This window comes from Pan paniscus, chromosome 12, assembly GCF_029289425.2.
Source record: "Pan paniscus chromosome 12, NHGRI_mPanPan1-v2.0_pri, whole genome shotgun sequence".
Classification (NCBI taxonomy): Eukaryota; Metazoa; Chordata; class Mammalia; order Primates; family Hominidae; genus Pan; species Pan paniscus.
The window spans coordinates 79,636,699-79,664,642 of record NC_073261.2 but is presented as its reverse complement, the minus strand read 5'-3'; the positions used below and the strand labels follow the sequence as shown (position 1 = coordinate 79,664,642).

General features: G+C 37.9%; 1 protein-coding gene across 19 annotated transcripts in view; it reads left to right on the top strand.

Annotated features, from left to right (window-relative positions):
* SOCS5 (suppressor of cytokine signaling 5) overlaps positions 1-27,944 on the top strand; it is a 177,225-nt gene that overhangs the window by 26,965 nt on the left and 122,316 nt on the right. The window contains exons 1-2 of one of the 19 annotated variants that reach the window (XM_063594968.1): positions 1-11,225; positions 11,355-27,944. The exon at positions 1-11,225 is cut by the window's left edge and continues 26,334 nt beyond it. The exons of 17 other annotated variants lie outside the window; for them this stretch is intronic. The gene's annotated coding sequence lies outside the window, so the exon portion shown is untranslated. One more of the 19 variants, XM_063594967.1, reaches the window with a different exon arrangement.

The following is a 27,944-nucleotide window of genomic DNA, read 5'->3' as shown; positions in this document are numbered from 1 at the left end:
CCCATCAGACAATTACATAGTTTCTGCTTTGAACCCAATGGGTACTGTTTTTTTGTTTTTTGTTTTTTTAAACCTCAGCATTCATTGGATGGTTACCATTTCTTTGTTCTTCCTTAATTATAGATAATACATTTTTTCCCTTGATATCATTTCTCTTCTATCCTTTAGTAACTCTTTCAGAGTGGATCTGCTGGTAATGAATTCTCATAATTTTACCTTTATTCAAAAGTGTCCTCATTTTACTTACTTCCCTAGAGTCTGAGTTGACAATTATTTTCTTTCAACCCTTTAAAAATGTGCTGTTTCCTTTCAAACTGCATTGTTTCTGGTTAGAAATTTATAGGCAGTCAAATTACTATTCCCCTATAAGTAATGCATCACTTTTTTTTTTCTTGCTACTGTCAAAATTTTTTGTTTTTATTTTTTACCTGTTTGACTATGATATGTCTGGGCATGGATTCCTTTGGGTTTATTTAAAAATTTATTTGTTTATTTTTTTGTAGACGGAGTCTCGCTCTGTCGCCCAGGCTGGAGTGCAGTGGTGCAATCTCAGCTCACTGCAACCTCTGCCTCTCCGGTTCAAGCAATTCTTCTGCCTCAGCCTCCTGAGTAGTTGGGATTACAGGCGTGCACCACCATGCTCGGCTAATTTTTTGTATTTTTAGTAGAAATGTGGTTTCACCATACTGGCCAGACTGATCTCAAACTCCTGACCTTGTGATCCACCCCCCTCGGCCTCCCAAAGTGCTGGGATTACAAGGCATGAGCCACTGTGCCTGGCCCTCTTTGGGTTTATTCTACTTGGTTTCTCTGTGCTTCTAGAATCTGATATACACTGTATCTTTTACTAACTTTGTTAAAGTTTTCAGCCGTTATTTTCTCAAATATTTTTCTCCATTGCTGTCTTTCACTCTCCTTTCAGGGATACCAGTGACACGAATGTCAGACCTTTTGATATCCCAAAGGTTCTTATGGCTCTCTGTTCACTATTTTTCTCTTTGTTGTTCAGACTAGATCATTTCTACCAGTCTATCTTCAAGTTCACTGACTTTCCTATGTCATCTCCATTTTGCTTATTAAGCCCATCCAGTGATTAATTTCAGTTACAGTATTTTTCAGTTCTAAATTATTATTATTATTATTATTATTATTTTGCAATGGAGTTTCGCTCTTGTTGCCCAGGCTGGAGTGCAATGGCGCGATCTTGGCTCACTGTAACCTCTGCCTCCTGGGTTCAAGCGATTCTCCTGCCTCAGCCTCACGAATAGCTGGAATTACAGGTGCCTGCCACCACGCCCGGCTAATTTTATATTTTTATTAGAGACGGTGTTTCTCCATGTTGGTCAGGCTGGTCTCGAACTCCCGATCTCAGGTGATCCGCCCACCTCAGCCTCCCAAAGTTCTGGGATTACAGGCATGAGCCATTGTGCCTAGCCTAAAATTTTCATTCTGTTCTATTTAATGGCTTCTACTTATTTGTTGAGACCTATATGTTTCAAGAGTGTTTTCCCTTGTTGGAGCCTTTTTTTTTTTTTGAAACGGAGTCTTGCTCTGTAGCCCAGGCTGGAGTGCAGTGGCGCGATCTCGGCTCACTGCAAGCTCCACCTCCCGGGTTCACGCCATTCTCCTGCCTCAGCCTCCCGAGTAGCGGAGCATTTTTATAATAGCTGCTTTAAAGTCTTTGTCAGATAATTCAAATACTGTGTCATCTCAGTGTTGGTGTCTGTTTATTGTCCCATGCAAGTTGATATTTTCTGGGTCCTTCATATTCTAAGTAATTTTAGATTGCATCCTGGGCATCTTCAATATTACATTATAAGACTCTGGATCTTACTTAAATTCCATGGAGAATGTTGCTATTTGTGTTTTAGCAGTCAGTTGAGTCTGTTGGGTTCAACCTTCAAGTTGCAGCCAGCTTTCTGTGGGTGGTGATTTCAATGTCAGTTTGTTTTCAAAGCCTGTAGTGCTTCGCTGTTTGGGTCTGTCCTATATGCAGTATCAGTCTGATACTGTTCCAGTCAGTTCGAGATAGGTGGTAATCTCTCTCTTAGTTCAGTTCTCATAGTTTTTGGTTTGCTGTTTAGGTTGAGATCCATGCCATGTTCAGCTCTGGGATGAAGCCAGGAGTTTATAATCAACTTTATGGATTCACTTTGCTGTGAGTTCCTCCCTCTCAGCAATTTCCTTTATAGTTTCTGCTGCCGACCTCTTTTCAGTCCTTGAGAGGAAAAGCTGGGTCTTTTTCTACTCTGCTCACTTCCTGTGATTGCACCCACATCCAGGGCTAAGTGGTAGGAGTACAGAGAGGAAAAAAAAGTTGATGGAGAGAGGTTGCCTACTCTCTTGAAACAACAGCTTCTGGGATTGTGGAGGAATGTTTCCCTCCCTCAGAGTTTTAGGTACCTGTGGGCGCCCAACTGTTAACTGCCAGGATCCTTTTCCCAGTTTCTTAAGCCTGAACTGGAGGGCTTCTCCTGGATCTCTGCATTGATTTCCACTTCCAGGTTTCCCCCAAGTCCAGGTGGCAGGATACAAGAGGAGAAAAAAGTAAACTTACCACTGGTTCCATGCTACCATTGAATTTTGATATTTTGCCATCTACCTCCCACCATTTACTTTTCAGAATCTTTAAATAGCTGCTCCAAGCATTCTGGGGTTTTATAGCTATATTCAGTAGGAGAGACAGGATGGAGTGTTTTTACTCTATCTTGGTTTGCATTGAAGCAATGTGTACTGTTAAGTATGATATTCATTTATTCATAAGCCAGCACACGTAGCTATCATTTGAGTGCTTACTATGTATTGGGCACTTATTACATATATTATTTGTTTAATTCTCCAATAATTTTCCTCATTTTAGGCATGAGGAAATTTAAGGGTAAAACTGTTTACCTGTGTCCATAGATGTTAAATATAAGCAGGGATTTTTATTTCTTCCTTTTCAAGATAGAATCTTGCTCTGTCACCTAGGCTGGAGTGCAATGCTGCTATCTCAGTCACTGCGACCTCCACCTCCTGGGTTCAAACCATTCTCCTCCCTCAGCCTCCCGAATAGCTGGGACTACAAGTGTGTGCCTCCATGCCCGGCTAATTTTTGTATTCTTAGTAGAGATGGGGCTTCTCCATGTTGGCCAGACTGGTCTTGAACTCCTGACCTCAAAGTGATTCGTCCATCTCGGCCTCCCAAAGTGCTGGGATTATAGGCATGAGCCACCACGCTGGCCAGCGATTTGTATTTCTGACCCCCAAAGCTTTTCCATTTGCCTCTATGCCAGTGGTTCTCAAAGTGTGGTACCAGGGCTAGCATCGTCAGAATCAACCTGGGAACTTGTTAGACACACAAAATTTCTGGCTCTACCTCAGATCTACTGAATCAGAAATTCTGGGAGTGAGACCCAGTAATTCGTTTTGACAAGCCGTCTGTTATCCTGATAGATGCTTAATTTGAGAACCATTTATCTGTGCTGTATAACTTCACAAGCACTATGTGTGGTTTAGTTTCTTAGCAAAACCTTAATATAAGAAACTAGTTTTTCACCATTGTTTGAGACATATGCTAGTATGCTAAAATCTAATTTTTTACTAACATCGCTGACATATAGCTTGAAATTCACACTGTGTTACTCAAGACAACAGTAGTTAAAATATAAATACTGTGACTTAAAAAATTTAAATGTATGCATATAATAGGGGATCCAAAAGTAGCCATATGTTGCTTAACAACAGGGATACGTTCTGGGAAGTATGTCATTAAGCGATTTCATTGTTCGACCATCAGAGACAAGACTCATACAAACCTAGATGGTATAGCGTACTGTACACCTAGGCCGTATAGCGTAGCCTGTTGCTCGTAGGCTACAAACCTGTATAGCCTGTTACTGTACTGAATACTCTAGACAGTTGTAACACAATGGTAAGTATTTATGTATCTAAACATCTATACACAAAGGGTACAGTAAAAATACAGTATAAAATATTTTTAAATGGCACACCTGTATAGGGCACTTATTTTGAATGGAGCTTGCAGGACTGGAAGTTGCCCTGGGTGAGTGAGTGAGTGAGTGAGTGAGTGGTGTGTGAATGTGAAGGCCTAGAACATTACTGTATTGTAGACCTTATAAACACTGGACACTTAGTCTACACTAAATTTACTTAAAAATCTCTTTCTTCAATAACAAATTGACCTTTAGCTTCCTTTAACTTTTTTACTTTGTAGACTTTTTAATTCTTTATAACTTTTTGCCTATTTTGTAGTAGTACTTGTTTTAAAACACAAACATATACAGCTGTACAAAAATGTTTTTTCTTTATATCCTTATTCTATAAGCTTTTTTCTGTTTTTAAATTTTTAGCTTTTTTGTTAAAGACTAAGATACAAACACACACATTGTCCTGAGCATACACTTGGTTAGGATCATCTAGACATCATTAGAATAGGAGTTTTTCAGCTCTGTTATAATCTTAAAGGACCACCATCATATATGCCGTCTCTCATTGACCCAAACATCATTATGCAGCACATGACTGTATATGTAAATAAATCAATCTTAGATACGGATTTTGGCCAACAAATCACTTCACATCTGGTAACTACTATGCCATGTAATGCTCGGTATTTTAAGTGTCAGGATATTAATACTGTTTGTCCTAGATTTCAGGGTAACTTTTGAGATTGGCTTAGATTAAGATTAGGTTGGCCAGGCATGGTGGCTCACGTCTGTAATCCCAGCACTTTGGGAGGCCGAGGCGGGCAGATTGCTTGAGGCCAGGAGTTTGAGACCAGCCTGGCCAACATGGTGAAACCCCGTCTCTACTAAAAATACAAAATTAGCCAGGCATGGTGGTGGGCGCCTGTAATCCCAGCCACTTGGGAGGCTGAGGCAGGCGAATCACTTGAACTCAGGAGGCGGAGGTTGCAGTGAGCCAAGATTGTGCCACTGCAGTCCAGCCTGGGCGACAGAGTGAGACTCTGTCTCAAAAAGATTAAATGGCCCATATTTGGAGAATGGGTCCTATTTCATACAATTTTTTTCCCATGAAATATTAAATGTATAACTAAATTTAATTTGCATATTCCTAGAAGACATTTTATATACACTTGCTAATTGATGGGAAAAAATCTGTCAATGACATTTCTGGAGTCTGCTTTATTAATCAGTCTATAATTCTCATTTACCTTGAAGTATATGTAGGCTAGGATATCGGATTAGTAGGTATATTCAGATATGAAGGTTAATTATGGACCATTGTCTCTTTTGTGTTACATTTTGGGGTCAGAAACACTTGTGTTTAAATCCGAGCTCTCCTTTTACTAATAAGGTTGGTGGGGGTTTGGAGCACAGCAGGTGTTACTAATTCTCCATTGTAGAAGTAGGCTTTATAGCCATTCTTTTTATATTCGATTTGAAGTCCATTACTCCATTGTGTCTGCATTAGCAAGATGCGTACTATCTGCTGGATACTCTTCAAGGAGTAACAGTACTAAGGTGGAAAGGGCTGCTGTAGACTGAATGTTCATATTCCCCCCAAAATTCATATGTTGAAACCTAATCCCCAGTGTGATTACATAAGGAGGTGGAGCCTTTGAGAGGTGATTAAGTTATGAGGATGATACCCTCATGAATGGGATTCGTGCCTTTGTACGGAGCTGAAAAGATGAGAGTTCTCCTTCCACCATGTGAGGTTACAGTGAGAAGATGGCCATCTCTGAACCAGGAAGCAGGTCCTCACCAGACACCAAATCTGCCAGTGCTGTGATGATCTTAGACTTTCAGCCTCCAGAACTATGAGAAATACATTTCTTTTGTGTATAAACCACCCTGTTTATGGTGTTTTCGTTATGACAGCCAGAAAATACTAATACTAAGACAAGGACCCTGCCCTCAAGGAGTTTACTGTCTATTGAAATAAACAGGAAAGGACTTACGCAAAAATGTGATTGTTATGACACAGATATGTACAAAGGACTGTGGATGTGGTATGTTGGAGCCAGGTTTGGCCAGTAGAACTGAACTGTCTGTTGTTGGTACATATACCACAGAAACCAGCAAAATACTGCGTCCAGTCAGTTCTGCTATAATGAGATGTATACATTCTTAAAAATCACCAAGTGTAGGGAGAAATAAGATTGAGGCACAACACATAAAAGTTTCATCAGTAACACATTTTTAAAAGAAGTAGGAACCTAATAAAAATGATAGCACCATTTTAACAGTTTTACATAAGAGAAACGTAAAAACTACAATAAATATGGCACTTTACCTTAAAAAAGACCTGAAGTTTGCATGTGAAGGTAGTCATGGGAAAAGTTGCCTCTTGTGAGTTACTGTGAAATGGTGGAAGGACAGTTGCCTGAAATCTGAGGAAAAGTTAACACCAGATGTGGATGGCTGTGGCTGGTAACTTAAGAGATGTACTGAGGTAGCTGGGAGATGTTTGAGGTATATGTGTTGTGTATTCCTATGTTCAGGCTCTATGGCTGGATGCAGTTTATTTCATTCATCTAGTGTTAAATGGCACATAAGAAAATGGGATTCACGTGTTCATGTTGTGCCCTAGTGTAACCAGCACATTGAAACAAATTGTAGTTTTCAAAACAAACATTATAGTAGAACTGACTGTATCAGGGCTTTTATTCCATTCCGAGAGCGCACCACTGGAAGGAGCTGTCAGTCAGCCTGGAGGAGTCTTGGATGCCTTTACAGGGAAGATGATGAGTGAACTGAGACTTGCCGAATGAGTGTAGTAATGTTTTTGCTAGGTATAGTGTAAGTAGAGGGAGGGCATTCCAAGCAGAGGGAACAGCAGCTTGTGGAATAGCATGCAGAAGGAAGCCTGGTGTCTCCAGAAAACTCCTATGTAGTTTGAACTTGGAAAGAAAAAGAAACACTGTTAATGAAACTTAGTGGTTAGGCAGGAGCCAAATTCATCATGGCCCAATGTGCCACTTGAAAGAATTTACATTTTATCCTTCAAGGGGTAGAGACCACTGAAGAATTTTGAACAGAAACTATTTCCCAGTGCTGATTTATGTAGCACTCCTGGAGACAGTATAGAAGATAGTTTGAAGCAGGCCCAGCTGGGCTCTGAGAATCTGGAGGTAAGGAAGAACCAATGTGTATCTTTAATAGGCTTGACCCCTTTGAGAATATTATAAAAGCTATAGATGCTCACTGGCAACTGTGTCCTTTCTTTGTTCCTAGAAATCATTATCACTGTAATTTCATCTCTTGATATTAAGGGCCAGGGCCATGCGAGTTAGTCTTTTATATGGTGATGAGTTAGGTGAATTTATAATCAACTTTCACAATAGCTGGTTTCACTGTTAGCTTTATTCTTACAATGTTTAAAAATCGTGTGGTGAATCATAATTGGAGAGATTTTAACATCTTAATGTGTATCCACTGGCAAATAATTACATGGGTCAAAGACCTCTTTACATACTAGATTCCTATTTTTGCCCAAATTATTTTTATTTTATTTATTTATTTTTTGAGGCAGAGTCTCGTTTTATTGCTCAGCCTGGAGTGCAGTGGCGCGATCTCAGCTCACTGCCATCTCCGCCTCCCGGGTTCAAGTGATGCTCCTGTCTCAGCATCCTGAGTAGCTGGGATTACAGGCGCATGCCACTATGCCCAGCTAAGTTTTATATTTTTAGTAGAGATGGGGTTTCACCATGTTAGCCATCCTGGTCTTGAACTCCTGGCCTCAGGTGATCCACCCATCTCAGCCTCCCAAAGTGTTGGTATTACAGGCGTGAGCCACCATGCCCAGCCAGTCCCAGATTATTTTATAATAAAGAATAACTAGTTGGGTGTGGGGCCCATGCCTGTAATTCCAACACTTTGGGAAGCTGAAGTGGGGGGATCGCACGAGTCCAGGAGGTCGAGGCTGCAGTGATCCTGGATTGCACCAGCCTAGGTGACACAGTGAAACTGAGAAAAAAAAAAAAAAAAAGGAATAACCATTGTAAGGGATGAATAAATAATAAGCAAGTAAAATTCAAGGTTAAAAAAAGCTATAACATTCTTTCAAGCAAAAGTTACAATTAGATACAAATGATTTGAATAACATCTAAATGAAGAAAGCCATGTATCTCACTCTTTAAAAAATCAGTATTTTCCCACAGTGCTCCTTAGCAAGTGTTTTGGTGCCTGTTACAGAGTAAGGTGCTAAGAAAACTCATAATCTGGTTGAAGATACTAATGACACACCAAAAGTAATTGAAAGCAGGAATATCAGGTTAAAACATAAAAACCATGTCCTACAGTTTTCTAGTTAATAAACTGTCCCACACTCTATTTAGGATGTAATCAGTATGCAGTAACTATTTATTAAAAGACTGAAATGTAGTACTTAATGGAGAGTTAGAAAGAAATAATGGAAACGTTGTGGGACTTCTTGGAATTTTCTGATCTTTGACACTTTGGACAGTATAATTAATGGATTATGGATTCACAGAGGCCATATACCCTTTCAGTAATTTGTCTCTGATACTTCTGTGGAGCAATAGTTGGTGCTGTTTTTTATTTTCTTAATAGGACACTGGTGGTTTTTTTTTAATTAGAAAACTAAAATTTACAAAAATAATATACAGTCATTGCAGAAAATGAATGCCACTTGTATGAATAAAAATTAAAGCTCTTAATAACCTTTAAAAGCACTGATTTTTCTTTATAACTCTTTGAGAGGGGTCAGATCATCAAATACCAAGTTTCTGGTACTGTTCAGCTATCACTTACTAACGTATGACAGCCATTTGTGAAAGGAAACCTGCATACAGGTATAGGCATATAATAAAAAGGAATTTTATTATTGATAGATGGTTACAGTTATACAATAATTCATTGGCCTTAGTTCACTTTAATAGGCAGATATTTGAATCCTTACTTAATCTAGCCATTACCAAAGTATACATTTATCCATATTCTTCTCCCTTAACTCTCAGAGTCATAATCTTTTCTTCATGTCATATTTCTTCTAGTCCTCAATATTTACTAAAATAATAATGTACCCTTCTCTTACAGAAATAAGATTTTTTTTTTCCTGAACCCCTGTCCTCATCATACCTAATCCATACTGCTTGATTGTCTTCCAGCTGAGCTATTTGGTTCTTCTAGCATATGCAGAGAAATGAAGTCTTAGTCATTGAATAAGACCACATCCAGGAATAAAAGCACCTTTTAAACATGGCATGGAAGACCCTTGAGAGTCTCTCTCTTCCCCACTTTTCAGATTGCTTTGTCTTTTACTTGACATCATCCGCCCCATACATCAGCCATCTGAATCATTTTCCATCTTTTGGAGAGCCAGGCCCTTTCCGGAGTCCATGCCTTTGCGATATCTGCCTGAAATTCCATTTTCCACTTGGCACATAGCTATTCAGTCATTAAAACCTAGCTCATGATCACCTTTTCTGCGAAGCCTTTCCTGATTCCCTGCATTAGTTAGGATTAGTTGGGTACGGTAGCAAGTAACAGAGACTTCAAAATAAGGATGGCCTAAAAATGAGAATTTATTTCCTATCAAAGTTCAGAGTTTGCAGTGTAGGGCTAAAACGACAGCTCTGCTCCACGAAGTAATTTTCAGCTCATGGCTTTGGAAGCTCTCAGATTTGACCCTTGTCCTTATGGTTCAAAATTGAGGTGTCTTTGTTTTAAGCAGCAGTATGGAAGAAAAAAGAGACAAAGGGCATACACCAGCTGTTTCTTAAAAAAGCTTCCCTAAAGCCTCCCACACCATGTATCTGGTTGCATCTCATTGGCCAGAACTTAGTCCATGGCCACAGGGAAGGTTATATTATTGTGGAAGAAAAGAGAACAGGTATGAGGACAGTTGGCAGTCTGCCACATTACTCCAACTAGAGGTAGTTGCTTTGCACTTTGTGTTCCCAGAGCACTCTAATTATTTCACATTTAGGCTATATTGTCATTTGCCTTCTCTGCTTGATTCTGGACTTATCAGAGACTGTGTTTTTCATCTTTTTATCTCTAGCACTTTACATAAAGTTTAGCACATAGTCCATGTTCATACTTGTTGAATGAATGGATAAAGACATTTGGGAAGAGTACAGCAAAAATATCAGACATAAGCAGATGGCAGTATTTAAATACCCATGTGTACAAAGATAATTGCTTATGTAGACATTGATGTCTTTTCTTATACTTAATTTTTTTCCTATTTTCTCCATTATGTGAAAAGAATAGACACAGTCAATAGTAGAGGGCATGCCTCAAAATTGACCACACAGAACATAGAGTTATTTAAAAAGTAATATGATTCTCTGTGTTATACTTTATTATTGTAGTAAAATATACAAAACATAAAATTTGCCATTTTAACCATTTCTCTCTCTCCCCCAACCCCCTTCCCTTCCCTCCCCTTCTCTACCTCTCTTTCCCCCTCTCTCCCTCCCTCTTTTGAGACAGTCTCTCTCTGGCTCAGGCTGAAGTGCAGTGGTGCCATCATAGCTCACTGCAGCCTCGACTTTCTGGGCCCAATTTTGTCCTCCTGCCTTGACTTCCCAAGTAGCTGGGATTGTAGGTGTGTGCCACCATGCCCAGCTAATTTTTAACTTTTTTTGTAAAGGTGAGGCCTCACTATATTACCCAGGCTGGCCTTGAACTCCTGGGCCCAAGCGATCCTCCTGCCTTGGCCTCCCAAAGTGCTGGGATGACAGATGTGAGTCACCACACCTGGCTCATTTTAACCATTTTTAAGTGTATAGTTTAGTGGCATTAAGCACATTCACATTATTGTGCAACCATCATCACCATCTATCTGCAGAACTTTTTCATCTTCCCCAACTGAGACTCTGTACTCATTAAAAACTAACCTCATTTCCTCCTCTCTGCAGCCCCTGGAAACTACCATTCTACTGTCTGTCTCTATGAATTTATTACTCTAGGAACCTCATGAGAAGAATCATCAGTATTTGCCCTTTTATGACTGGTTTATTCCACTTAGCACAATGTCTTCAAGGTACATCCATGTTGTAGCATGTGCTAGAATATCCTTCCTATTTAAGGCTGAATAATATTCCATTATGTATGTAGCACATTTGGTTTGTCCATGCATATTGTGATGGACACTTGGGTTGTTGTGCTACCCCCAAACACCTATTACCCACAAACACAAGCCACATACAGGTTGGTATCCCTTACCTGAAATGCTTGGGACCAGAAGTGTTTCGGATTTCAGATTTTTTTTTTTAATATTTGCATTATGTTTACTAGTTGGGCATCCCTAATGTGGAAATTCGAAATGTTCCAATGAACATTTCCTTTGAGCATTATGTAGGCACTCAAAAAGTTTCAGAGTTTGGACCATTTTGAATTTCAGATTTTTGGATTTAGGGATGCTCAACCTGTACTCACATAGCTTCTTGAAATGAAATTTAAGAAAAGTACACTCACCTATATTAAGAACTTATTTTTCTAGCAAGTAATTTATCACCGCTCCCAATCTTAGCTTCTGAAACGTAAACTAAGAAAGTTATGAAGAACATTATCCAGGTGTTAAATCTTAAAAGTAGATCCAAGAGTGGAATTAGAGAAATACAGTGGCCTTTCACAATAAAAGACTAGATTTTAAGAGTCTCTTAATTATTTGGTGAGAGACACAGGACAGTACAATCTGTGAATTTCTATTCTTTTGAACTATGGAGATTTTATCATGACTGGACAATGAGAAGAAATGTTATAGCTGTAGCTTGATGGTTTTGCTTTTATAAAATTCTTCTGGTATTGAAGAGAAAAAGATTATTAATGGGTAAAGTAAGAAAAATTAACTCCATTCCTACTGGGTGACTTTTATTATCAGATAGCAATCTGATAACTGATTATTATTAGTTTGGTGACAATAATTATTTTTGGATGCTTGGTTGCTAATAATTTGCCTGATGCCTAGAAAATTCTGATTTAGGGTCTGTATTCTAGTGGGCATATAGCCCAAATTAGCAATCAGATTCTTCTACTAAAATTATCTGATCAAGCTTTCAAATAATTCATGCATTTACATAGAATACATATCAGTGGTTTAAACAATTTCACAGACGCTTTCCCATTGAAGCTGATTGTTTGGCAAAATGGTGAGTCATGCTTTACTGGCCAACTCACACACCACCTGTTGATGTAATCAGTTATCTGAGCCAAGATCAAAGCAGCAGAATAGAAGATAGTACCTTGGCTCTGATACCTTTCTGTCTTTTCTAAAAAAAAAAAAAAAAATTGGGATGTAAATTTCCATCCCTCTCCTATGTGCTTTGGGTTTTAAGAAGCAATATAAGACCATTTTTTATCTTTAGAATCTTACAGTTGTAGAGATAAAATTGATATGCTTGAAATGATCTGAAAAGGTGAGAACAAATTGTGGTGTTAACTATAAACCCTTTTAGAGAAATCAACAGGGAGACATTTGAACTTGATGTAGATGTTAAAATTAGAATTGAATGGTAGAGGGCCAACTAAGGGAGGTATTTCAGAGTAAGGAGAAATTAGTTTGGATAAAGCAGGGCCTGATTATGGGTGGTAATGAGTGAATGCGAGGCGCAAGATGCTCTAACTGTTGAATGTTCCTAAAAGAAACAGAATCTGGCAGTATTATGAGTCCAGGAAGACAGGAGAGAGACTAAGGTGTTGTAGAAATCTAGGAATGAGACAAAAATCTGGACAAAGTTACTGGCAGTGAAAGTAGACAGAAAAGGTACACTGGAGGGGCATCTTGAAAAAAGAAACTATTGAACTAGGTAACATTAAATATGGTGGTATTAAGTGGAGGAAGAGTAAGATACTCTAAGATTTTCCCAAGAAATCAGGTACAATCCTGGTAAATAACATTTCAAGTACAAACCTGGGGAGACATATTGTTAATTTTGGATATAGTTAATTTGAGGTCCGATGGAGAATAGCCAGATTGGGGCAGACTTTTAGGCTGTTAGTGGACTGAAGAGTGTGTGTTGAATGTGTGGACTCAAGTGTGTTTCCCATACACATCCAGTTGTATTTGAGGAGGTGAAAATTGGTCCTAGAGAATATTTGTTTATAACTGTAAAGGTAGGAACATATGTTCTCATAGCTTCTATGTATGTGTTAAAAAATCTTTAAGTCAAATAAAATTTTTTTCCCATTAGCATCATTTCACTTGAAGGAACTAGGTTGGTTAAATAGATGAAGTTCATCAATCACATCCAGGAAACTGAAGTTTTTTCCCATACAGTCAAATAAGAAAGCTAGTAAGCTGCATTTTGCTAGCAGTAAGTAAGATGCAGAACCAGGATAAGAACTCAGATTCTTTAAGGAACATCTTGGAATAAACATTGTGGCTGAATAATGTCATATCAAGGAGCATTATATTCTTAAATATTGTAAATTATTGAACTATTTAACACGTTTAATTTTTACACCATTTGAAGTAATGTACCAGTAGAAAGTGGATGCTTCATGTTTTTCTTTGGTAGAATATTTAATTGGGTCGACTGTGCCAAATTTTATTTGTGGCTTTCTCTCTCAGAATGGCTCTTTTTGTTAATAGCAAAACATACATAACCATATGGAGTCAAAGAGAAAAAAAACTTGGCAGAAAACTATATCCATTGTTATTGGATTGTAAATTGTCATAAGATGTAATATCTTACAGGAATGATAGTTCGAAAGGTAATATAATTAGAGAAATAATAGTCTTGTGTAGGGGTGAACTATTATTGGAGTTTCACTGAAGGATACCTGAGGTGGTTGTTAGTAGCACTTTGCGAGTGCCTCCAAGTACAAGTACAGTACTGCTTTCTGCTTTCTTTGTTGTCTGTCTTGCGTATGCTGCTTTTTGGTTATTCTCCTTTTCTGTAGTAAAATGTAACCCATATATAAAAGAATGAATACATTATAAAGGTACAGTTTAATGAGTAATTATAAAGCATATTTGCTACCCAGATTAAGAAATAGAATATTGCCAGTGAACCAGAAGCCTGCTGTGTGCCCTTTCCCAGTCATACTCCATCTGTCCCCACCCCATCGCATCCCCCAGAAGTAATCATATTCTTACTTTTGTGAACATCATTTTTTCTTTCTCTTTAAACTTTTACCATCTATATATGCATCCCTAAATGGTATAGTTTAGTTTTGCCTCTTTTGTACACATGTCTACACACATATGTATACATGTCAGTATTCGTGTGTATGTTTTTATTTCTCTAATCCGTTGTGCATATACTATTCCATTGTATCAATATACTATAAGATATTTATTCTGCTCTACTTTATAATATTGAAAAACGCAGCTGTGACCAGTTTAGGAAATAATGCCCAGGAGGATCTCCTCTCTCAGAGAACTAAAGTATTAACGTATTCAAACGGAAGCCTTTATTTGTAGAATACTTGTTAATATCATGTGGTATACTAGAATTCTAGGGAACATGAGTTATGAAATACTGGATAAGACCTTTTGTTATTACATTTTGTCACTGAGTAATTTCAGTGCCTGCTATTCCTACAATCATGTCTAAGGAGAACATTCACTGAGGGAGTAAACTAAGGTAGCTGTGCTTTCAATCGTGAATGACCTTACCTTACCTGGCCATAGGTGATTGGACTGGCATGGGTATCCAAATTAAAGTCACCAGTGATTGGTCGGCCACTGCCCAACCAGGTGGAAGCACAGAAAGTTGTCTCCACATGGGAATGAGCTTAACCAATCAGGTTCTGACAGGCCTTACAATTGGCTATATTTGGTTAAAGAAATACAGCTTTTGCTTTTAATTTTCTGTCTGGATGTACTCCAGATAGACAAGGTGGAGTACTGGTTACTGTAAGGATACACATGATGTGTATCATAAAACTCACAAAAAGAAATAGAGATTGGCAGTTAAGTATTGGAAGCAGAATTTGAAAAATCAAGAGAGAGATAGGAGGGGCCTGTGATAGATCAAGAATTAGCAAAAGGTATGAGAAAGTGGCACCTATGAGGAAGAAGAAGAATACAGAGTCTAGAAGCAGAGATACCAGCTGGTGGCTGGAGGCAAATCACATATCTAAAGCTGATACCCAGGGAGTTGCTGGGTCCCAGTAAGAACCAGAGTTCTAGAATGAGGATCTGCCACTGCCTACTGCTCCTCTTGCTGCTTCCTAGGGCAGCTCTGGAACCAGACCCTTCTCAGTCCCAGTATCCTTGAGGCCCAGACCCACTTGTGTCACTGATTTTGTTCTTGGACTTCTGACCTGTTTTCCTTATCAAATCCGTGCTTATTAATCAGGATCCTTCCTCAGCCATACACACCTACATTTGAGTATGTCAGAACCTTGCAACCAGAAGAGACTCATAAATAAGTTGAAATTCATTAGTGATATTACTTACCACTAATTCCTAATACTGTTTGAGAAAGTCACGCTGGCTTGAGTGGAGACCTGTATTTGCGATTCCTTTCTCCATTGATTGTGTTCTCTGCCCCTGTAACCCACCATTTATTTGTGTCTCTTTCCTTCCTCACCGTTGCTTCATCTTTAAAAAGTTTTTAAAATATTTCATCATTCATTTCTTCTACATTTTGCATATATCTTTGAGTTTATAATATGAAATTAGATTGATCTTTTTCAAGATCGACTTCCTTTTTCTTTTATTTATTTGAAACGGAGTCTCGCTCTACCACTCAGGCTGGAGTGCAGTGGTGCGATCTCAGCTCGCTGCAACCTCCGCCTCCCAGGTTCAAGTGATTCTTTTACCTCAGTGTCCGAGTAGCTGGGATTACAGGCATGCGCCACCATGCTGGGCTAATTTTTGTATTTTTACAAATCCCAAAGTGTTGGGATTACAGGCGTGAGCCACTGCACCTGGCCCCAAGATCTACTTCCTTTTTAAATAACATTTTAAAAATATTGAATCTAATATTTTGGAAAGTATAACAAAGAAAAAAAATGAAATTACAATAAATAGAAACTATCCAGAGATAACCACAGTGGTATTTCCTAACTATATTTTTAAAAAAATGTTTGTGATATATATGTGTGTTGAGGTCTGTTTAGTTGTGCTATTTTATAACCATTTTTATTTAATATCATGAACATTACCAGAATATTAAATGCCCCAGAAACATGGTTTTTTATGTCTATTATTTCAGCATGTAAAGGCACCAGAATTTATTTAACCATTCTTCTATTCACTGAGCAATATGATTATTGCCAATTTTTTCCTAATATAACTAATGCTATGATGAATATTTCCTGCATATAGATCTCCATCCTTATCTGATTATGTTCTTGGAATAAATTTCTAATTGGGAAGCCTTAGATAGAAGGATGTGCATAGTTTGCAAGCTTTAGTACATAATATACAATTTCCTTTTTGAAACGTCATGTGGATCTATGTTCTCACATTAGTGTGTGACAATGCTACTTTCTCAATACCCATGCTAGATAGTACCATTAAAATGTAAAAGAAATAAAAACAAACTTTGCCAGGTTGATAAGTGATAAATTTGTATCACATTTTAATTTGGATGTCTTTGACAAATTCCAAGAATGACCTTTATTGGCCAAGTATACATCTGATTTGTGATTATTCTAGAGATATCCTTTGCTGTTTTTTAATTGAGTTGTTGTGTTTTACCATTTTCTTTGTCTTGTTTTCTTTTTTAAATAGAGACAGGTCTTGCTTTGTTGCCTAGGCTGGACTTTGAGGTCCTGGGCTCAAGCAAGCATCCTCTCCATACCCCCACCCCCACCCCCACCTTCTTAGTAGCTGGTCTGTAGACGCACACCACTGTGTCTGGCATATCTTTTTCTTATAAAATATATATATTAATTTTCAACATATGACAACATTGTCATGTATCATGTCGTTTCCATATGTCATATGTTGAAAATGTTTTATTCAGCTTATCATTTACCTTTGTTTATGACATTTTTTGATATACAGAAATCTTAAATTTTATGTCATTTAGTCTTTTGATCATTGCCTTTTGGTTTATTGCGTCAGCATTTTGCTTAAGTACACCTTCCCATCTCTTATTTGAGAAGTCATAAGTTTTTTTATGTTTACTACTTCTTTTTTTTTGAGACAGAGTCTCGCTCTGTCGCCCAGGCTGGAGTGCAATGGTGCGATCTCGGCTCACTGCATCCTCTGCCTCCCAGGTTTAAGCGATCCTTCTGCCTCAGCCTCCCGAGTAGCTCACATTACAGGCACATACCACTATACCTGGCTAATTTTTGTATTTTTAGTAGAGACGGGGTTTCACCATGATGGCCAGGCTAGTCTGGAACTCCTGACCTTGTGACCCGCCCACCTTGGCCTCCCAAAGTGCTGGGATTACAGGCATGAGGTTCCACGCCTGGCCTGTTTACTACTTTTTTTAATGGAAGGTTTATGTTTTTACAACCCGTTGAAATTCTTACCCATTCATCTTATGGGAACATTTGAGATTACTCAATTTTAGGCCCCAAAGTATAGTTTTTTAGTTTCAGAAAACTTGACTGTTAACTTTTTATGAGTTTTTCATCTACTTCCTCCCTCCTTCCACTGCATATATGTATTATATTCAACATGTTACAGGAAAGGGGTCCCGATCCAGACCCCCAAGAGAAAGTTCTTGAATCTTGCGCAAGAAAGAATTCAGGGTGAGTCCATAGAGTAAAGTGAAAGCAAGTTTATTAATAAGTTAAAGGAATAAAAGAATGGCTATTCCATAGAGCGGCCCCGTGAGCTGCTGGTTGCCCATTTTTATGGTTATTTCTTAATGATATGCTAAACAAGGGGTGGATTATTCATGCCTCCCTTTTTAGACCATATAGGGTAACTTCCTAACATTGCCATGGCATTTGTAACCTGTCATGGCACTGGTGGGAGTGTAACAGTGAGGATGACCAGAGATCACTCTTGTGGCCTTCTTGGTTTTGGTGGGTTTTGGTTGGCTTCTGACATGCAGCCTGTTTTCTCAGCAAGGTCATTATGACCTGTATTTTGTGCTGACCTCCTGTCTCATCCTGTGACTTAGAATGCCTTAACCATTTAGGAATACAGCCCAGTAGGTCTCAGCCTCATTTTACCCAACCCCTACTCATGATGGTTCACATGCCTCTGGCAAACAGATGTATACTTGAACATTTAGTATAATGATAATTGATTAAGCGTCATACAAGGGACTGGGGGGCATCTCCAAATATATCTGAAATTTAAACAAAGGCCTTCCATTTGTATTTTCTGTTGGTAATAGGAAAAAAGGAGACACACAATGAGTTATATTTTTCTCATTTTCTACATAAAGGAAGCATATCAGTTTTTTAAAGAGAAACCTTGGCAGTAAAGTCAAAGAAGAATTTTTTTGTGTGGGTCTTTATATCAGGGATGATGTCTTTTATACTTTTTTTTTCTTTTTTTTTTGAGAAGGCATCTCACTCTGTCCACCAGGCTAGAGTGCAGTGGCGCAATCTCAGCTCACTGCAACCTCCCCCTCCTGGGTTCAAGCGATTCTCCTCCCTCAGCCTCCCTAGTAGCTGGGATTACAGGCATGTACCACCACACCTGGCTAATTTTTGTATTTTCAGTAGAGTTGGGGTTTCACCGTGTTGGTCAGGCAGATTGTGAACTCTTGACCTCAAGTGATCCGCCTGCCTCGGCCTCCCAAAGTTCTGGGATTACAGGCATGAGCCACCACACCCAGCCCTTTAATACCATTTTTATAGAACGTGGAATAATATAAGACCACTTATTTGATAAACTCTTAAGAAGTTGAGAGCATAACATTAAGTTGTAATTCTGGTAAAGTATTTGTGTAGGGAGCCAAAATAATACAAACCACATATATATCTTTGTGGTGAAGTAATTTGATTACAGTTAGAACATAGAAAATCAGTGTGGGTGGTGAGATATTTCCAAACTAGTTCTTTCAAAATAATAATCAAGACTTTTTTTTTTTTTTCTTGAGATGGAGTTTTGCTCTTGTTGCCCAAGCTGGAGTGCAATGGCACTATCTTGGCTCACTGCAACCTCTGCCTCCCAGGTTCAAGTGATTCTCCTGCCTCAGCCTCCTGAGTAGCTGGGATTACAGGCGCATGCCCCCATGCCCGCTAATTTTTTGTATTTTTAGTAGAAACGGAGTTTTACCATGTTAGCCAGGCTGGTTTCAAACTCCTGACCTCCGGTGATCCGCCCACCTCGGCCTCCCAAAGTGCAGGGCTCACATGCGTGAGCCACCGCGCCTGGCCGTAATCGAGATTTTTGACCCAATTTTATTTTATGTCTATTTGTGGTTTCTATTTAGTGCTTGGGAAATAGTTGTGGAATGGTTCATTCATACTAGATCTAAGTATTGCCCCTGGAAAGTTTTATATTTTATTGTGAAAATTAGAAAATCTGTGTAACAAGATGTAGAATTATCCCATTTAAGTGGATTTCCAGGATTGACCTGCAAGCAATAACAAAGGATTTTTACCCACTATGCTTCAAACAATTATGATGCAAACTGTTTAATAGTAAGTCTTAATTCATTTCAGATTTCAGAGAATGTCTTAAGAATTTTGGGGATATTAATGTAGCACTACATCCTTATCAAAGAATATTGAGAATTCTGCTTTAAACTACCAGTTCATCTTTGAGACTGTTTAAACCTGCTTTTCTTTATCTGCAAAAGAAGTCTCAATTTTAAGCCATGTTTATGGGAAATGACTATACCTTAAACTGTGTAGAAGTTCTTTTAGGGGGAGACAGGAAAGGGAAAGTTTGTGTTGGAAGAATAGCATTTCTTCGATTACATATTTTTGTAGCTGACACTACATTTACATTGTTTAAATTGAACGTAAAATTGTACCTGATCAAAAACATGTCTAGCTATGGAGTATGAGACTATTTAAATAACTCAGTATTATACATTAGGGTTTTTCTTTTATTTAATTGGAGAGGAGTATGATCAGAATTAGTTGTAACTGTTGTGCTATGTTAGACCTTAAATAACTGGATTCCATTTGTGGAATGCTGTGCTTATTTTAAAAATTCTAATATTAAAAGAAAAATCACAGATCTTTGAGGTTAGCTAATTGAGTTGCTTGTAGAGGAAGGACTACCTGGGCTGGCTAGAGACAGAGGGTTGTTTATCCTCTTTAACATTTCCCATGAAAGACTCTGCACAAATCTCTTTCGATTGTTTATTTACCTTTTTAACTATTTGAAATTTAATTTTTTCCTGAGAGTTTCTTTGTCTTGGTCTTTAGAAGGATTGAAGAGCGGCCAGTCAGAATTCCCATTTTTAAAGAAAGGGTCTCTGTATATGTAAAAACAAACATTTGATCACCTTCATTCTCCAGATGGCATAATTCCAACTATATTATCTCAATATTCCTAAATTATAATACCGTTAACTGTTGTTTTGCTGTACTTTTTCTTCCCAGTTTTTAAAGGGTGGAGGAGGTAGCCAGACACGGAGCCCTCTGAGTTTTTTTTTTTTCTTTGATGCTTGAAATCCTGGGATCAATATTATGAAGGATGCTCCAGAAGGGAGTGAGGGTGGAGAAAGGTAGACTGTTTAGGCATCTGATTCATCCATGCAAATGATGAAGACTGAACCTGTTAGGGGGCAGTGGAGATGGAGAAGAGGGATAGGCCTGATATGGTTGTGAAGTAGACTATAGACTCACATTCTTATTGTTCACCACTCCCCAGAGTAAGTACAAAGGCAGTGGTAACTCTAGAATATCTAGCATGTTTTCTCTCCTGCCATTTGAATCTTCTCCTTTGGAGTATAGAAATATTCCATCAGGGCCGGGTGGCTCACGCCTGTAATCCCAGCACTTTGGGAGGCCGAGGTGGGTGGATTACAAGGTCAGGAGATTGAGACCATCCTGGCTAACATGGTGAAAACCCGTCTCTACTAAAAATACAAAAGATTAGCCAGGCGTGGTGGCGGACACCTGTAGTCCCAGCTACTCGGGAGGCTGAGGCAGGAGAATGGTGTGAACCTGAGAGGTAGAGGTTGCAGTGAGCCGAGATTGCACCACTGCACTCCAGCCTGGGCGACAGAGACTCCATCTCAAAAAAAAAAAAAAGATCCCATCAGCCTGTCTCCTTTAAGGTTATATATTTTTGTTACATTTCTTTTAATTTTGGTTTCTACATGTTTGTTGTTAGTACGGTATATAGTTATGTAATTGATTTTTGTGTGTTGATCTTGTATCCTGTGACCCTGCTAAACTCACTTAGTTTACTTTTCTTTCTTTTTTAAGATTACTTAGGGTTTGCTATGTAGACAATCACATCATCAGAAAATGGAGTTTTATTTTCTCTTTTCCAATTTGCATGACTTTATTTCTTTTTTTTTTTTTTTTTTTTTTTGCCTTATTGAGCTGGCTGTTGCATCTCTTTTGATCTCTTGTTCTGGCCATCAGTGATTACATATCAAGGTTGCTAGACAGATTTGTTTCTTCTGCCTAGAAGAACAGTTTGCATGGGCTGGTGTTTTCCTTGAGCAAAGATTTTAATTACTGATTCAAAGTCTTTAACGGCTACTGATTTTTAATTTCTTCTTGAGTCAGTTTTGGTAATTTATGTTTTTCTAAAAATCTAGTCATTTCTTCTTAGTTTTAAAATTTATTTGCTTACAGTTGTTCATAGTGGTCTCTTACTTTTTTTTGAGACAGGATTTTGCTCTGTTGGTCAGGCTGGAGTGTGATAGTGCAGTCACAGCTCACTGCAGCCTTTACCTCCTGAGCTCAAGTGATCCTCCCACCTCAGCCTCCAGAGTAACTGGAACCACAGGCGCACACCACCATACCTGGCTAACTTTTGTATATAGAGGCAGGGTTTTGCCTTGTTGCCCAGGCTGGTCTCAAACTCCTGGGCTCAAGCAGCCTGTCTGCCTTGGCCTCCCAAAGTGCTGAGATTACAGGCATGAGCCACTATGCACGGCTAGTCTCTTTTAAATCTGTTTTATATCTCCATGTGTTCCCTTTTTTATGTCTTGCATAATGTGTCCATGTAGTCTGTGGCCCTGGGCTGTTACACTTTTTAAGGTTTCTTTGTTCTTCTCTTCCTGTGGTCATTGTACTTACACGTAGTACTCCTCTATAACCACATCCCCAACCCTTCTAATTTGCAGTTTCTAAACTGCTATGCCCTTGGTGTCTAGCAAATAAAGTTTGCTTAAATTGAAGGTCAATTTAGAGTAAATAGGCATAGAGAAAGAGCTTTAAATATTTACATCTGAGAGCTTGAACTTTATCGTCATATCGTCCACATGTGGTACTCAGCAAATGTTAAAATGAATATTTAAAAAATCTTTTCAGATTCTGAGCTTTTGATAGGTTAGGTTTAATTTTAGTTGTTAATAAACTAAAGATTTCTTGATTGTCCTATTTCTAAAAACTAAATTTGTATGTTACATGCTAATTGGTAAAACCAAAACTAAGCTGTATTACTTGGAGTTTCTAGTTGATGATTTTGTTCAACATGCTTCTCTACATTTGTTTTCTTACGTGATTAAAAGTTATCCTTATTTGCCTTTACTTCTCCCGATACCCTTCTCAAATATCCTGCTAAAGACTAATTTTAAGATGTTTCCATTGTCTTTTCTCTTTTTTTTTTTTTTTTTTTGACACAGTCTCACTCTGTCACCCAGGCTGGAGTGCAGTGGTACGAACTTGGCTCACTGCAGCCTCAGCCTCCCAGGTTCCAGCGATCCTCCCACCTCAGCCTCATGAGTCGCTGGGACCACAGATGCATGCCACTTGGCCTGGCTAATTTTAGAAAATCTTATTGTAGAGACAGGGTCTGTCTGTTGCTCAGGCTGGTCTCAAACTCCTGGGCTCAAGCGATCCTCCTGCCTCAGCCTCCAAAAGTGTTGGGATTATAAGCATGAGCCACTGTGTCCGGACAAATTTTCCTTTTTCTTATGGTGTCAGGGAGGGTAGATCCAAAAAGGGGCACGCATTGTCCTGATCAGTTTCTTTCTTTGTTTCTTTCTTGGATTCATTACAAGTTGTCAAATTATTTTCCATTAGTTTTTTTTAGAGCTAAAATTTGGCATAGGAGACAGTAGTATCTTTTAAGTTTGTTAAAGATTAGTAAATGTATTCTAAGCAGTTTTAGATAAAAAGTAAAAAAGTTGTTATTATCAAAACATTATTTTATTTATTTTAGTCCTTAGAGTCTTCATATTTCTTGTGATACTTGATTTAAACTGCTGGGGTTATAAAATGGTTATCCTCCCTAGAGAATGAAATGGTGCAGATTCCATTTGCTCACTTACCATTGGTAACTGAATATTATTTGTAAATTATTAGCAGGATCATAATGAGCTCACTGTTAAGTAGTTCCCCTAATCAGAGACTCTTTTCTGGATTAAGCTGTCTGCTAAATTCCTCAACTGAGAGTTGTTTTACTTTGTTGGTATTTTTGTTTATATTTAACCACCTTTTATATTAAGGGAGATTTGTGGGAAGCATTGATGCCCTGTGCTCTAGTAAGCATGATCAGTAGAGGCAGTGCTGACAGTACTAGTCACATGTGGTTATAATGCTGAGTAAAATGTTATTTACTTTACTAAGTTGGTTTGCCTAACAGAAGTAGTCTCCCTGGAGATGGGATATCAATGCAGAACTGACTCAGCAATAATCTCTCCCTAGACATAAAACAGCCTTACTTTTTGTTACTGTCACTAACATGAACTAACATGCTTTGGATTGGTTGTATATCAGAAGCTATCATTTTTGTCGCCCTATTATATACTTAGTTGTTTTTACCTTATGTCATGTTATCCTGGAAAGGCCGAGACTTAGGTCTCTAACACAGCTAGTGGGAGCTTGAATTTGATTTTAGGTCCTGCTAAATCTAAGGCTTATGTTATTTGTGTTATACCACAGTCTGCCAATAATGCTGGCCAAATAAGAAACATTTCGATGAATGGTGTATTTGTTAGTATATTACATAAGATATTTTCCCCATAAGAAAATGAAGCATAACCTCTTAGGATTTTAGGCTTCTCTAGTGTACGGTATCTATAGAGCAAAATTTAAATTGTGGTAGTGTTTTATAGACTAAAAAAGAATCAGAAGCCCCTCCAAATGAATAAGGACTGTGTTCCTGGACCTTACCCAGTACTGTACAGATTAGCTATCCTTAGTTTTTGTAGATGAGCTGTAGAGTCAATGGCTTAGGAACATTGAAATGTCCATAGTGTTTCTTAGGATATAATATGGAAGTTGGAGTCATGGATAGAACTTTCACTCTGGCAGATACTGTACATAGGAAAATGACATTTGTGGCATGACCCAGAAGAACCGAAAGAAAGAAGTATTTTTTAAAAGAGAGAAAAGCTAAAGATGCTAGATAATACTGGTAACATTTTTAAAACCTCTCTGTCTTTTGAATATCTCCTATGAGCCATTTTATGTATATTATTTCTATCATCACATCCAACCCATAAGGTAGATATTATCGTCATTGTACCAAGGGGCTAATTTAGGTTCAGAAATATGAAGAAAGACATTCAAGGTTATAGCATTCTTAAATGGTAATGCTGGAATTCATCCTTTCTGCTCCTGCCTCCCAAATGTTTGATTATTTTATTGCCTATCCGCTTTTCATTCTAATGCCCTAAGCAAAGCATAGGCAGTATCTGTACGTGAGATTTGGGCTTAAGAATAAGATTTCTGTTAGGCTCGGCGTGCCCTCCTACGTGATACTAGAAGTTAGAATTGTGTGGATAAAACTTAGGAGCTGGAAATGTAAAATTAAATACTTACTTTTTTTTTTAATTAGAAAAAGAAATAGCCCTAAAATTGTCTTTTTTGGAGAGTAGGATTGCAGGGACTATATCACACATGACTCTTAATTTGGTTCTGTGTCTTCTTTTTTCTTCTTTTTAAAAATGGACCACTATATTAATGTACAGAGAAAAATACAAGAACTTATTAAACTCCATCCCTTGAAATTAGGCATCTGATTACAAAATACATTCTTAACTGACCATATAATTAAAAGTAGTATTCAGAGAAGCAGTAGAACTTACTAACATAGAACCATTTGTTACAATAATGCCAGAACATTTCTGAGCGGTATACAGGCCTACACAAGGGTCATGGGTTTAATAGTTGATAGGCATTTAAAGTACAGATACCGAAACATTGTTGGTAGGCCCATGAATATACTTGAGATTCTTTTGGTCAGAGTATTGTTTCATTACAATTAAAATAGAATAGGCTAGAAATTTTCTTTTGAGTATGCATGTGCTACCTCTGTCAAATTTTCATGTTGGAGTGATGCTGAGTTTGTATAATAATTTGAGTTATATTCCATCTTTTTGTGCTCTCCAATAATTCAAAATATGGATATGATGTATTCTCTGAAGTTTTAAAGAACTTAATGACACTATTGTACTTGGTCTTAGAATAATTAATATACTGTTCTAAAATTGACTCAAAAAGAGGTAGAGAAGCTGAATAGACCAAATAATAATAGAAGAAATTGAAGTCCAAGTTGTTATTAATCTCTCAGATATATCGGTTTCTACATCTATAAAATTGAGATAATTATTACTCGTAGGGTTGTTGGGAGAAGTAAAATGCTTATGTCAGAGCCTGGTACATTGTTAGCCCCCAATAATGTAAACTGTCATCACAGCCATTACTGTCAAGATTATTACTCTTTTTTCAAGATTCAGCTTTTTTCCAGAGTTTTATTTCTTTGATTACTCACTTCAAAGAATCTTAGATTTACTGTTAAAAAATGTAATTGCCAGAGGTTTTTCTCTTTTGCTAGTCTGATTCCATCTCTGACATAGTTTACTTAAAAAAAATACACTTTATAAGAAATAAAAAGGAATGTAGACACAGACATGCAAGTGTTTTTTTTTATTATAAGAGAAGATTATGTACAGGTTTTGCATAAAAGAGAACATGTGGAAAGATACTCACCAGAATATTAACAGTGATTATCTCTAGGTGGTGGGACTTCAAGTGAGGGTTAGATTTTTAAAAGTATTTCTGGAGTATTTTAATTATTCTGTGTGTATATTATTTTTCTAAGAAAGTTTTCTATTTTATAACTTCATGCTCTAGTGATCATCCATTTACTTAATGCACTTAAGATAATCTTCTTAGAGTATTGATCTTCAAACTGTTCCATAGAATGACTGTTAGATTTGGTAAACATAATCTTAAATGTTTTATGTAGTACATCAGGGGTTGGCAAACTATGGCGTATGGGCAAAATCTGGCCCACCACTTGTTTTTGTATAGCCCACCATGAACTAAGAATGGATTTTATGTTTTTAAATGGTTAATGAAAATCAGAAGAATAATATTTTGTGACAAGAGAAAATTATATGAAATTTAAGTATCACTGACCATAAATAAGGTTATATTGGCATGCAGCTATGCTTATTTACTTGCATGTTGCCTATGGCTGCATTCAGGCTACAGTGGCAGAGTTCAGTAGTTGCCATAGAGACTGTACGGCCCACAAAACCTAAAACATTTACTGCCTGGCCTTTTAGAGAACCTGTTTGCTGAGCCCTGTACCACATTAGAGAAACCTATTTAGTTCAGTGTTTTGTTCTTTTTTTTTTTTTCGGCGAGTATTACCACCTGAGCTCTACCTCCTGTCTAGTCAGCGGCAGCATTAGATGCTCATAGGATTCAGCCCTGTTGTGAACTGCGCACAGGGGATCTAGGTTGCGTGTTCCTTATGAGAATCTTAACTAATGCCTGATGATATAAGGTGGAACAGTTTCATCCTAAAACCTTCCATGAAACCAGTCCCTGGTGCCAAAAAGGTTGGGGACTGCTGTTTTAGAAGTCTCTGAGTGCCTCTTCTAATTCTCTACCCTTCCCCATAATAGGCAACCATTATCCTAACTTTGCTGACATCCCCTTGCTTTTGTATCTTTATTATATATGTATGTATACCTAAACAATATATTTGGGGGTTTGCTTGTTTAAAAGGTAAATTGTTTCATAATGGATATATTCATCTCTTATAATTTCTTTCTCTAAGCATTATGTTTTGAGTGTTACATTTTATATTGATGCAAGTAGCTATAGTTGATCATTTCTGCTATATAGTGCTCCACTGTATGAATGTATACTAATGGACTAATTATCATTTACTTACATATCTCCATGACAGCCACAACAGCAACATTTTAAAAATTCAATTTGTTGACTGTCTTCAAACCCCTACCTGACAAAACTGTTTTATTTTGTGTTTTCTCTCTGAAACAGCATCTCTATTCATGCATTTGCCTAAGCAAGACTCCTAGTGTCATTTTCAATACCACTCTCTCCTCATTTCCCATTTTCAATTGATCTTCAATCCTATAGATTTGATATCTGAACATCTCATAGCCATCTCTACTATCACCATCCTAGTCAGGTGCTTGCTTGACTCCTGCAGTAGTCTTCAGTGCCATATCAGCATCCACCCTTGCTCTCTTATCATGGATTATGAGGCTTACCTCTCCAACTTCATCTTGACACACTTCCCTTCACTCACTGGGTTGTGTTAACTTCAGCCATTGTTCATGTCATGCTCATTTCTGCTTCAGGACTTTTGCAAATGCTGTTCCCTCTGCCTATAGTACATTGTCCTGATTCATTCCTTCTTATCCTTCAGGATAAAATTTTGAAACATCACCTCCTCAGAAAAGTCTTCCTTGCTCCCCAACCCCGAAACTAGGTCACGTTTCCCTGTTATCTTTAGGACTTTGTTACTTGCTACTCAATCCTGGTACTACTATAAATTTTAATTATGATTGTTAAGGAAGGCTTATCTGATTCAGTCAGAACCAGTTGTCTGTAAAGTCTAATAAAGCAATAAATCATAGAAGGGATACATACCTTAAGTAGTTTATTTTAATTTTAAGAATATAACTATGTTCATTTGCCAGTCTTTTGATTAAGAAGCTGTTACCAGAAAGGGGTTCGATCCAGACCCCAAGAGAGGGTTCTTGGACCTTGCGCAAGAAAGAATTCAGG